This window comes from Amblyomma maculatum, chromosome 2 (genome assembly GCF_055883805.1).
Source record: "Amblyomma maculatum isolate TAMU_Amacu chromosome 2, ASM5588380v1, whole genome shotgun sequence".
Classification (NCBI taxonomy): Eukaryota; Metazoa; Arthropoda; class Arachnida; order Ixodida; family Ixodidae; genus Amblyomma; species Amblyomma maculatum.
The window spans coordinates 196042852-196054926 of NC_139345.1; the positions used below are offsets into that span (position 1 = coordinate 196042852).

A 12075-nucleotide genomic window follows, 5' to 3' on the forward strand; every position below is an offset into this window, starting at 1 on the left:
AACGTGCTTGGAACAGCCGCGGCGCTGATCAAAGGATTGTTGCAATGGCACCTGGCTGTAAGGTCCGTGTTTGCAAGAGTTGACCTTACGGTCACTCAGGGGCCCTGAGGACGCCCTGAGCAGGATCAAATGGGTCTTTTTCAAGCTGCGACAGAGCACAAACGTGAGTGTGTATTACAAGCTTTGTAGAAAATGATAGAAAGCCTCTGTGGACGGCTACGAGTATACGCGGTGCTAGTGTGAATACGTGATATCCAGCCACGAGGCGTGGGAAAGCAACGCCGGCAGCCCGCTTTCACACCGCAGTGCGTCTGATCTGGCTTTTGCAGCGAGCGTCGCATCGTCCTCAAGCCGCGCTGCTTTTCCTGCTCCATGTTCCTTCCCCATCCACTTCTCTCGCTCATCTTCTGTGTGTGTGCGACGGTGTCAGGAAAAGGCGGGGGGGGGGGGGGGGGGGGGGGTTACCGCGGCTGCGCTTCCCTATCAGGTATCACAACGGCGGCGCATTTCGCGCGCATTTTGCGCCCGCCGAAGCTGCCATTTGTGATCCAGCCACTTCTGCGATCGCCAGCATGGCAACTCAGCGGATCATTCAAGGCGTTTTCAAGTAAGTTGTTTTGGAACTATTTTTTATTTAAGTTACGACTTTTAATATATGCCGTGTCAGGAGTTAGTGCAGAGCTATAACGAGTGTAAGCGGCGTGATTTGTCTAGTTAGTTTGTGCCTGATTCAATCCTTGTATTGCAACATACAGCCTGAAAGGCGAAAAAAACATGGTTCTGGCGGCTAAATGAGCAGACAGGTTAAGGGAAATGAGTGGCTCATTTGATTAACTTAAATTACGCACAGAAATAATACCAATGCAATTTAATAACAGACCGGACTTTTCTATCTCGCGCTGTACAGTAAGGTGGTGTGAGTTTGTTTTCCCCCCCCAAAAAAAATCGTGGTACAGGGCGACGTCCTTAGAGAGTATATGTTTAGATTACAGAAAATTACAATTTGGTCATGACGACTACAAAATGCTTTTATCGTTTTCGAAGCTTTGTTTATATTTTCTTGTCCTCTAATTTAGACTTGGCAACCTCCTATATAGTTCTTGCTTTTAGCCGACAGAAATATTTTGGAATTCGCAGCTTCAAAAATACTTCTACCATATTTTTTTTTTAGAGCTCACGTCTTGCGTAAATTGTACCGGTTTTCAGAGTAGGTATGGGCATATTTTAAAAACAGCACTTTCGAAGGTTTATTTACTCTTTTCTGTGGAATAAAATGCTCTAGAGATTTCAGTCAGTGCCTTTTACATGATTATGATTGTATAGCATCAACTGCCCACATCACCTTGTATAATTATTACTGAAAAGCAGATTCATGATTGGCAATTTTCGATAAAAGAAAATCATAATAGTTTACTTTTCTTTAATGCGAATAATTAGTCACGGTTGGTTAGTGAAACCGCGTCTCCTCTCAGGCAAAATTTCAGGACACTGCATTCAGTACAGTACTTGCAGTATGTAATTTATAAAGTGCTGAGCCAAGAAACGTTGCATGATTATACAGCCGTGACCATTACAGGCCATGGTGCGTTCCGTTTCATCATTCAACCCTGTGTTCCTTTGCATGGGCTGAGATCGTACACTGGTGCAGTGTCATCTCAAATTTTCGTAGAAATTAGCCCAGCTCTACTTTCCGTTTTACTGCAGTTGATTTTTAGTATATCGAGCGTTGCTCCAAAATATCGCATAAATTCCTTGCCGTGGGAGGTCGACGGTGGACGCCGGCTTTTAGTGCGAAAGCAGTCATCTGCAGACAACTACCCCGGAAAATATTATTTTTTGCTTGCAACAGTGTCGCAGCTGCATAACAGCGCTATAACCGTTAGCCAGACAGGAAAATGTGCTGGTGATGGGCCGCGCCTGGATCGATACGGTCGCATTAAGATTTGGGCTGGGGCACCCCCAAAATTTTGCCGGGTCACCTGAAAATTGATCTCGGCCAAAGTGGGCCAAAGTTAATGTACTGGTATTACAGAACGCGCCCAGTTCGATGGTCACCGTCAAAGTTGGCACGTGCCACCGCCAAAATATGGCCTGGGCGCTAGTTGCAATGTCGCAGTCATTATTGGACCAAAATTGATTTTCAGGTACAATGGATCGCGCCCAGATTCGATGATCTAACCTTAATTTGGACCAAGCCACCTGAAAATTGACAGAGGCCAAATTGGATCAAAATTGATTTCTGGGTATAACGAACTGCACCCAATTCGATTATCGCACCGTAATCTGGCCCGGACCAAGCCCCCAAAATTGGTACGGGCCAACGGAAGATTGACCTCGGCCAAACTGGACAAAACATGGTATCCAAGTAAACGCACCGCGCCCAGGTCAATAAATCCAGAGAGTGGAGCGTGACGATCGAGTAGTCGGTTTGTCTTGAAACCGCTCACGTTTGTGCTGCCTGACATAATGATTTCTCATTAAAAAAATTCCTGTCGGGTTAACGTACGCTAAATACGTAGGCACGTCGGGAGGAATTCGTTCGAGAGCAGATGATTTTCCCGAGGGCCTCTTTGCCAACGCACTTAAATCGCCTTCACGCCTGGGGTGAGATTACGTGCAGAGGGAACAGGAACTGGCTTATTATTTGCGCTGTTGTCTTGAACTGCTACACAGTACATGTACACGCAGTCAACAATTGTGGTGACCTTGAGTTAAGAATCGGCGGGTGCTAGTAAATGTGGGCAGAACGTAAACGCCCTGCGAGCCTGGCCTTTAGTGGAAGACGTTAGCGCTGGTACCAGGGCCATTTTTTAACCTACACGAGCTACACGGGTAGCAGAATAGCATTGGAGATATTGAAGTTTTGCTGCACTGAAGTAGATTATAATGTTGGCCAACGTCCACCGAAGCAGGGGAACAAGTGAGCGCATCACTCGCCTCACTCTTCACGTGCCTTCACTCCGTCTCAAGTTAGCGGTAAATGAATAGTGCAGAAAGCTTTTGCCACAAGATGTCCGCGTATACCAAACATTCAGCGCTAAAACGTCAGAAGTTAGATTTCACCAGGACTCAGACAACTGCTCAACTTAGCGTGCACGCGCGTCATTTAGTTGCCATAACGATAGACGCCAGCGCGGGATGTTCAAACAGGGCGATGCTGTAATGCCTCAAAAAGGCCCGCTTTTTCGAAGTATTCATACAGGCTCACATGTGCTCATTCGCGGACGCACCTACTTCCAGGTGGCCACAGGGGCACAGCAAAGCTAGTGTCCCTGCATATGCTCCCTAGGGAGCACGCAACGCTGTCCGCGAGTACACCCTATGCTCTGGCAATGCAGTAGGCGCTCGAAGGTTTCTACCACGCTGCAGCCATCATACAGGTTACTGGTCGCGAGTCCGTGGTGCGTCGTCGTTCCCCAGGCCATACGCATACAATGCGCGCTCTACGGATTATTGCACGCTGTAGCCGAGCCATCTATCGGCCGTTGACGCTGTGAATGCGCTCACTATCTCGTGCGATGAGCGGGTCAGTGTGCTGCGTCCGGAGGTACCGGATGTGGTCTCCAGGCCGAGGGATTCGTCGCTGGGACAGAGACGGAGTTCTTGCGCTCGCGAGCTCGTCGGCGCGTTCGCTGCCCTCAGCGCCGCAATGACCTCCGCCAGGCGCTCTATGCGCGTGCGAATTTGGCACAGCAGCAGAGTTCCACGATCGAGTATGTAATGCTAGCATATGCAGTCTCCGGAAACCTAGAGTAGCCCCCCCCCCCTCTCCTGTTGCGCTCACTCACGACCGCAGCAAACGTCTTACATCTCACCAGATTAACTAGATTGCATATAAAATAAACTGCCTTCGCTTAACGTTTATTCTAGCGCTACTTTCATGTTGTCCTCTGGTCCAGTGTTTCACAATGAATTTAAAGCGCAATCGAACTAGGTTTATTATTGCGATAACGTTAAGTTAAGGTACCGTTCGGCGGGAAACCCAGCCTCAGCTAGACAGACAAATTGTGCTTGGTCGAGCTGCAGCATGAGCATTCATTATAAAAAGAGAAAAAAAATCATGGTCAATCATTAGAATCTGCCCTCTGACCCTCTGAATAAGGAGTGAGACGTTACTACCTCACCGAGGCTTATTTGCCGAATTAAAATGCAATACTTAATGGCAAAAATGTGTACCAAGGGAGCCCCAAGTGGCCTTAGGGACTATTAGGGCAATGGTGTCACAGTCGTGTGGTGAATTTGTGTCACCCACGTTCTTGGAGCATTTTCAATGCAGTAATTAAAGTAACCGCACAGCCAGATGATATAATTGGCTAATAATGAATGAATCTTACGGCTTCATATCTTTCATTGCGGGCTGGGCAATGCAAGCAGTCAGTGTTACGGTGAATTTATACAGGCTGGTTAGTGCAAAATCTTGCTTTTGGATCACACTGTAGCATCCAAGAAGCTGCAATTCACGTTATTTCTTTGATTTTGCAGGTACCATGGCACACATAATCGAAGGTCGTGGAAAAAGGTATCCACTGTAAACATCTGTCATGGGTATGTTCTTGAAAGGGAAGCGTAAGCGTGAGCTGAGGCTTGTCAAAAGCACAAGTATTCGTTGCTCTGAAGATGTCTCTGCCAACATGAGGCAGGACGAGGCAGTAGCATACATACCGAGAGCCATTTTTCTGCCATGCAACATCAATTCTGCACATGCTGAATATGAAACCAGTCGAACTTTGGTGGAAGAGCAACCAAGTGATGCTAAATTTCCTCGTGATGACCATGAACCATGTACTACTTCAGAAGAAGGTGGATATAATGATAACTTTGAAGAAAGATCAGACCTCCTCGAAGAGTATGATGATGAGAACAATGCTAAAAGATGTTGTCTAGAGCACACGGGATCAAATTGTGGTAACATAAGAGATCAGTTGCAGGCTTGGTAAGTGCAGCGCCATGTTGAAAGGGAAACAGTGGACGAAATCCTCAGCATTCTGAAATCCTAGTTTCCAGAACTTCCAAAGGACAGCACAACTCTCTTACGCACGCCATATAGAACTCCATTTGTGCCTATGGGTAGTGGTCAATATGTCCACCTAGGACTTAAGGAGGGCCTCATGCACGCATTCAAAGTGTGGCAGGTCACTGAGAACATTCCTGAACCTCTGAAGGCTTCTTTCAACATTGATGGCCTCCCTCTTTTCAAAAGCAGCAACAAACAGTTCTGGCGAATACTAGGCTTGGTACATCATCCACACCAAAGGCATAAGGACAATGTGTTCGCTGTTGGAGTATTCTATGAAACATCTAAGCCAAGCTCCCTAGATGAGTACTTACAGCAGTTTGTTGATGATTTGCAGTGCCTGCTGGCTAATGGTTTCACTTTTAACATGCAGCACTGCAGTTTTGAAGTCTGGGCCATTCTGTGTGATGCACCAGCCAAAGCAGGCAACGAAACAGTTTTCAGGTTATTATGGTTGCGACAAATACTCTGCAAAAGGCACCTACCTTGGCCGCATGACTTACCAAAGCATGGATAGCCATTTAAGAACAGATAATTCCTTTAGGAACTTTGAGCAAGAAGTACATCATAATGGTTATTCCGCATTAACAGCGCTTGGCCTGCCCATGGTGACTGGATTCCCACTTGATTATATGCATGTAGTTTGCCTGGGTGTTGTCCGTAAATTAATCGGTTACTGACTCAAAGGAACGATTGCAGTTCGCCTGCCGTACTCTGCAGTTTGCACGGAAACCACGACCGCTAGATCTTTTTGAAAGGTCGAAGGCTACAGAGCTCCGCATGTTTTTATTGTATTTAGGGCCTGTTCTAAAGAAAGTTCTGAGGAGTCGAATGTATGAGTATTTCATAATCCTACATGTAGGCATCGTCATTCTTTGCTGCCCAGCTATGTCAGAAAGGGTCAACTTTTCAGACCAAATGCTCCGTGGATTTGTACAGAAATGTCGTGGAAGTTATGGAAAATAGTCACTGGAGTACAATGTGCACTGCTTGATACATCTTGCTAGTGATTGTGAAAGAATCAGTGTTGAAAACCATCTGAAGGATTTGAAGTTTCTAATAAGATCAGGGAACAAGCCTTTGGGTCAGCTATATAGGCGGATCTCCGAGCAGCGGGCATCACCTGTCTCCTGTAGTAGGCCTGAGGAGGTAAATAATTGCGGTGTAATCCAGTCCTCCAAGCATTTCAGAGGCCCAGCTTTGTCGTACAGTGACTGGGATCAGTTTTCCAGGGCATTTTGGAACTACACTTCTCTTGACACTAAAAGGCCAAATAACTGCCTGCTTCTTACTGGTAACAAAATTACTGTTGCATTCACCTTCTTGTCCACTGCATCGGAAACTCTTAGCGTTGGAAGATTGTGCAAAATTCTAGGTGATCTCTATATCCACCTATGCCGCTCTTCACTGCTGTCCATTTTCGTTGTTTCGCTTCGAAACACAAATCTGAGTGTGTTTCCCTTTTCTAACATTGTCTGCAAAGGGCTGCTTTTGCCATTAAACAACAAATATGTCTTTTTCCCATATTTCATCTCCTTTGAAACCAAATATGTATCCCCAGATGTAAGTGTTTAACTGGAAATCTGCTGGTTTGTGTTGGTATTTGCTAGCTTCAAGTGGTCCAGAACTTTGCTAATTATTTGCTGGGCCAATTGTTTCTGGCAGCAAAGCTGGGCCAAATGCCACCAGCAGGAACCTTGCTAGTTTTGTATTATATGAAATGGTTTGTAATTCTGTGTTGGGCCAATTGGTTTGGAGGAAACTTGCTGGTTCCAACTAAGGGCCTGGTTGTTATGATCTGGGATCTATTGGTTCCAGCTAAGTTATTGCTGCCCAGTTTGAAGAATTTCTTGCATTGTTTGGAGAATTATGATGTGGAACATTTTTAACTAGATATTTTGAATTATGCCTGCAATGAATTTTATCGACTATGAAAGCAAGGAGACTCATTAAATATTCCTCTCAAGTTATATACACTCTACCAAGGGCACATATAAATTGAGCCCAGAAAATCAGTTTAAACGTGAGTGAAGTTCTAGATGTAAGTTGTATTTTAATACATTGTTGTTGCTCTTGTAGTGGCTGCTTACTGAGTGAGGTTTGAAGCTACAGTTAATTTGTGCTTTCACATGGCCGTGCAGAGTAATTAACATTTTAGCATAGGTCCTGAGTGTCTTCCGTAATTTGTTTTGGGTGCCAACATAGCATTTAGGAACCGTTACTTCAAATCTGAAGTGCAACATTTCATAAAGGTAGACAGCAAAACGTCAGTAGCAGTTCCTTATTACCAGTGAGCGGCTATGTTTCAATTAAGGCAGGGAAGCTATTGGTTCCAGCAGGTACTTGTTCCAACAGCTGTTGGTCTTAGTAGCTATTGGTAGCTGCTGTTAACATTATAGTGTAAAGAACCAACACTGGAACCAGCATATATTTTGACCTGGGATTTATAATGTCACTTGCCTGTTGTCTACAGCATTGGTCATGCCACTCCTTGTGCTGGTATTGAACTTCATATTGAAAACTCGCTAATTAAAGGCAGGGTTTCTCAAAGTATGTCACCGCTACCCAGCCTAACGCTAAAGCAGCAATTTACAAACTTTTGTCAGATATGGCACACTTTCCTTGAAAAGCAAGAAATAAAAGCCAGTGGCATGCAGCTATTGCACTGCTGTGGTGTGTTGGCTAAAGGTAAAATAGGAGCCCTCAAAAGGCAAAAGCCCTCAAAAGAAAGGCCCATGGAAGATGACAAGATACTGACAAGTGAACATAGCTGTTACAGCAACTGTGTTTCCAGCCTCATGTTGTCCCTTGGAATTAATAGAGGACTGAGGTAATTTTTGCTACAGTGCATTAAAATGATTACCATAGGTTTCAAACACTAGCCTCAATCCAGCTGTCCATTATACCTTGATGGAGACTTTATTCATCAGATATCACATCGAGTTTCTTGGTGAAGACAGTACATCAGTCGTCAATACTCCACTAACATAAGGAGCGTGCTGCCGAAACGTGATATCCTTGCTAACCTTATTGATTCATCAAATTCTAATGTCATAGCACTAACTGAGACATGGCTGTATTCATCCATAGATGATTCAGAAATTTTTCTCTCCCACCGACTGCCAAGTTTTTCGTGCCGACCGCGACAGCAGACGCGGCATCGGTGTTCTTATCGCTACTCATCCTGATTTAAATTGCCACCGAATAACCATTCATAATGCTTTAGAAATCGTGTTCGTTTGCTGCAGAGCTGCACACCCCCATATCATCCTTGGCGCATGCCCCCATATTATCCTGATCACGACAGCTCGTTCATGTCCCAATTCCATGACGCACTCCACTCTGTACGATCCTTGTATCCGCATTCCCCAATCATTATATTCAGCGATTTTAACTTCCCTGGTATTACTTGGCCTGACATCACCCTCACCATTTCGAAGGATAATACTGAAAGCGAATTTATTAACACGTGCCTAACATTTTCGCTATGCCAGATCGTTGACTCGGCAAATAGGCATTCCCGTCATTCAGCTAACATCCTGGATCTCGTACTTACAACTCATTTCGATAAAATTCCTCCTCTGTCATACCTAGACGAAGTTAGCGATCATAAATTAATCCATGGAATATTCCTAACCAAACTTAATCGGGCAGCCAAACCAACAAGAAACTCACATTATACGACAAAGGTAACTATCGAGATTTCAATGAAGAACTAACAAGGTTTTGGGAATTTCTATCTGTTGATTTTTATTTGCGATCTGTAGAGCAAAACTGGTCAATGTTTAAATCTAAAATGCATGAACTAATCAATACCTATATTCCAACCATAAGCATTAGCGAGCGTAGTTCCTCCCGCTGGTTTGCTTCTACACTTAGGCGTCTTAAAAACAAGAAGAATCGACAATTTCGTGCAGCCAAACACACCAACAGTCCAGAAGTATGGCAGAAATACCGTGATACATCCAAACTATATAACTCGGAGGTTACTAAATCTAAACGCTCTTTTTATGAATCCACCCTGCCTAACTTACTTCGCATTAATCCAAAGCAATTCTGGAATGCAATTAATCCCAAAGATAACGATAAGCCTTTATCATTATTGGATAAGGAAGGACAGCCTGTCCCCAATGACAAGGTAGCGAAAATACTCAATCTAAACTTTTCCTCCGTTTTCACAAGATAGCCAGACGATAATCTTCCACTTGTTTCCTCGTAAAATCTTCACATCATGCCAGATATCACATTTGCATGCCATGGAATCTCAAAACTAATCGAATCTTTAAAATTGACTTCATCAGCTGGCATCGACGGCATCAATGCTAAAGTGCTCAAAAACACAAAGAAAATCACCAGTACTATTTTGTCCATATTTTTCAGCAGTCATTGTCATCCGGCATCGTCCCTCATGATTAGAAAGTGGGTATGGGTAAGATTGTTCCAGTTCCTAAGCCAGGTTCTGCTAACTACCGGCCCATATCACTAACCAGCGTCTGTTCAAAAATCATGGAACACATTATTTACTCACATATCACAAGTTTTCTTACATCTGTCAAGTTCTTTCACCCTAACCAGCACGGATTTCAAAAAGGACTTTCATGCGAAACCCACCTCGCACTATTTCTTCACGATATATGTATTAAAGTAGACCTTAACACCTGTTGACGCCCTCTTCATCGACTTTAAGAAGGCTTTTGACAAAGTCCCCCACAAACGGCTACTACTGAAACTTTCGCAACTAAACCTTAACCCGCTCGTCTTCAACTGGATTCAGGCTTTTCTCACTAACCGTCAGCAAATTGTAGAGGCCAATCATATAACTTCTACACTATCTAACGTACTCACTGGTGTGCCGCAAGGCACAGTCCTCGGCCCTCTCGTTTTCTTAATTTACATAAATGACGTACCCAATAATATTTCACCAAAACTTCGCTTATTTGCCGACGATTATGTGATTTACAGTTCTGTTAACAGCTCTGCAGATAACGATATTCTTCTGTCCGATTTACAAATTTTGGAAGAGTGGTGTCGTAGATGGCTCATGGTCTTAAACACTAACAAAACTGCGCTTGTTTCTTTCCACAGACGACAAAATTACCCTACCCCAAATTATCTTCTGAACGGCTCCAGTGTCTCATCCCTCAACTGCATTAAATATCTTGGTGTTGATATCTCGGGTACCCTAATTGGTCCACACACATTGCGCGCATAATTAACAATGCTAATTGAACTCTCGGCTATCTTCGTCGTAATTTACGCCTGGCTTCACCAGCGGTTAAATTACTGGCTTATAAAACATTAATTCGGCCAAAATTAGAGTATGCATCTGCCATCTGTGACCGCGTTCAACTTAACCTAACTAAATCCATTGAACTTGCTCAAAACCACGCCGTTCGATTCATCTACTCAAATTACTTGTACTCCACCAGTGTTACTTGTCTAAAAAATAATGCATGCCTACTTAACCTTCAGCAACACCGTATTGTTGCAAGAGTTTGTTTGTGCTATAAAATGTTTCACAATTTTCCTTATAACTGTCCGATTCAGCCTGCTTATCGTTCTTCAGCCCGCACAAGCCACCATAAGGACGTCTACCCTTCACCTGCTTGCACCGTCACCCATCTTCACTCCTTCTTTGTTCAAACAGCTCGTGACTGGAACAATCATCCCACAAGTGCCATCCTTCATACAAGCCCGGACCATTTCAAGAAAGCCATATAGACATTGTTTTATTAACACCAGGTTGTTTGCCCACCTCTCATGTAAGGCCCCCACCCAAGGGTCCTTGAGGTATCCGAAATAAATGAATATCACATCATCGATTTTCTTGGTGAAGACAGTACATCAGTAGTGCCTGAAAGCTGGTGCTTAAAGAAGGTGCAGGCACTGTGGGCGTTTGGCCTCCCTCAGCATCAAAATATGAGGTCACAAAAATGGTAATCAAATCTGTGCCAGTTGAAAAGAACTGGAAGAAGTATGATGCCAGGATCCTGGAAACCAAACGTAAGTATACACATTTCTTTTCAATGTTTAGCCCTCAATCTCTTTTCAATGTTGTGCCCTCAAGGTTTAGGAGATGTGATGTGATGTTAGGATTCTCTTTTCACGTGCATCAGCTCCATAGTGGAAAACACTGAACTATGAGACCTAGAAAACTAGTGACAGGTGCCTGTTTCCTTTCTGTTCCTAGTGTTGTCCTGTTTCTTCTCCTTTTGTGTTTTGTGTGGCACAACCTAAATGGCTGAAGCGAAGCTATTTCATAAGATAAGCAATTATAGCGGACACTCGGCAGCGCTGTCAATATTGAATCTTCAGAGCCTCACTTCTCAGGGCTTGCAGTTTTTTGAAGCTACACGTTCTTTTAGTTATACGGTGCTAAGCTTGTAGTTTACAGCATGCACAAATTCCATACTGTGTTTTATTCCTGCTAACTTCGGCATTTTATTTGCAGTACCATCAACACTAAAGCCGTATGATGTAGCCCTTGCAAAGTAGAGTGGACCTGTTATGCAAAACTCTCTACTTTGCCTAATTTTTTTACCTATGGCACATATGAAACATCGGTTCTCTTTTGGTGCTGCCCTAATTTACGTAGCGCATATCATCATTAACTGCAGTTGCATTGCTATTCCTGTTCACATTCCTTGTACTGTCATCCTCTGTTGTGCCATAGGGAAGTTTCAAAAAGTGTAGGTGCATCTGCATATTACTGTTATATGGGCAGAAAATGATTGCCACATTTTCTCATGCCGTGTGTTACAAGCAGCATGTATGCAGCACTGCACTCCTTTTTAAACCAGGAACTTAGAGGAAGCGAGAGACCTCGAGCCCAGTGCATTAGTAACCTCCCACCTTGAATCAGAAGATTCTGAAGAAGATGTAGTCCATAGGAAAAGACGAAGAATTTTACTCATCGACGAAGAAAATGAAGGTAAACAGAAGGAATAAATGACTGCTCTTTCAGGGTACCTTTTAGGGCAATAGTGTCAAAGATACCAATCTTCAAGAAATCTAGCATTGATATTGTCAGCAAAAATAACAGACATGGCTCTCGCGGGTGG

General features: G+C 43.9%; 1 long non-coding RNA gene across 1 annotated transcript; it reads left to right on the forward strand.

Moving 5' to 3' along the window:
• Positions 1 to 521: 521 nt before the first annotated feature.
• Positions 522 to 10822, forward strand: LOC146200843 (uncharacterized). Its single transcript, XR_014704853.1, has 3 exons — positions 522 to 607; positions 4483 to 4519; positions 10562 to 10822. It is a non-coding gene; the product is annotated as an uncharacterized LOC146200843 (long non-coding RNA).
• The last annotated feature ends 1253 nt before the right edge of the window (positions 10823 to 12075 follow it).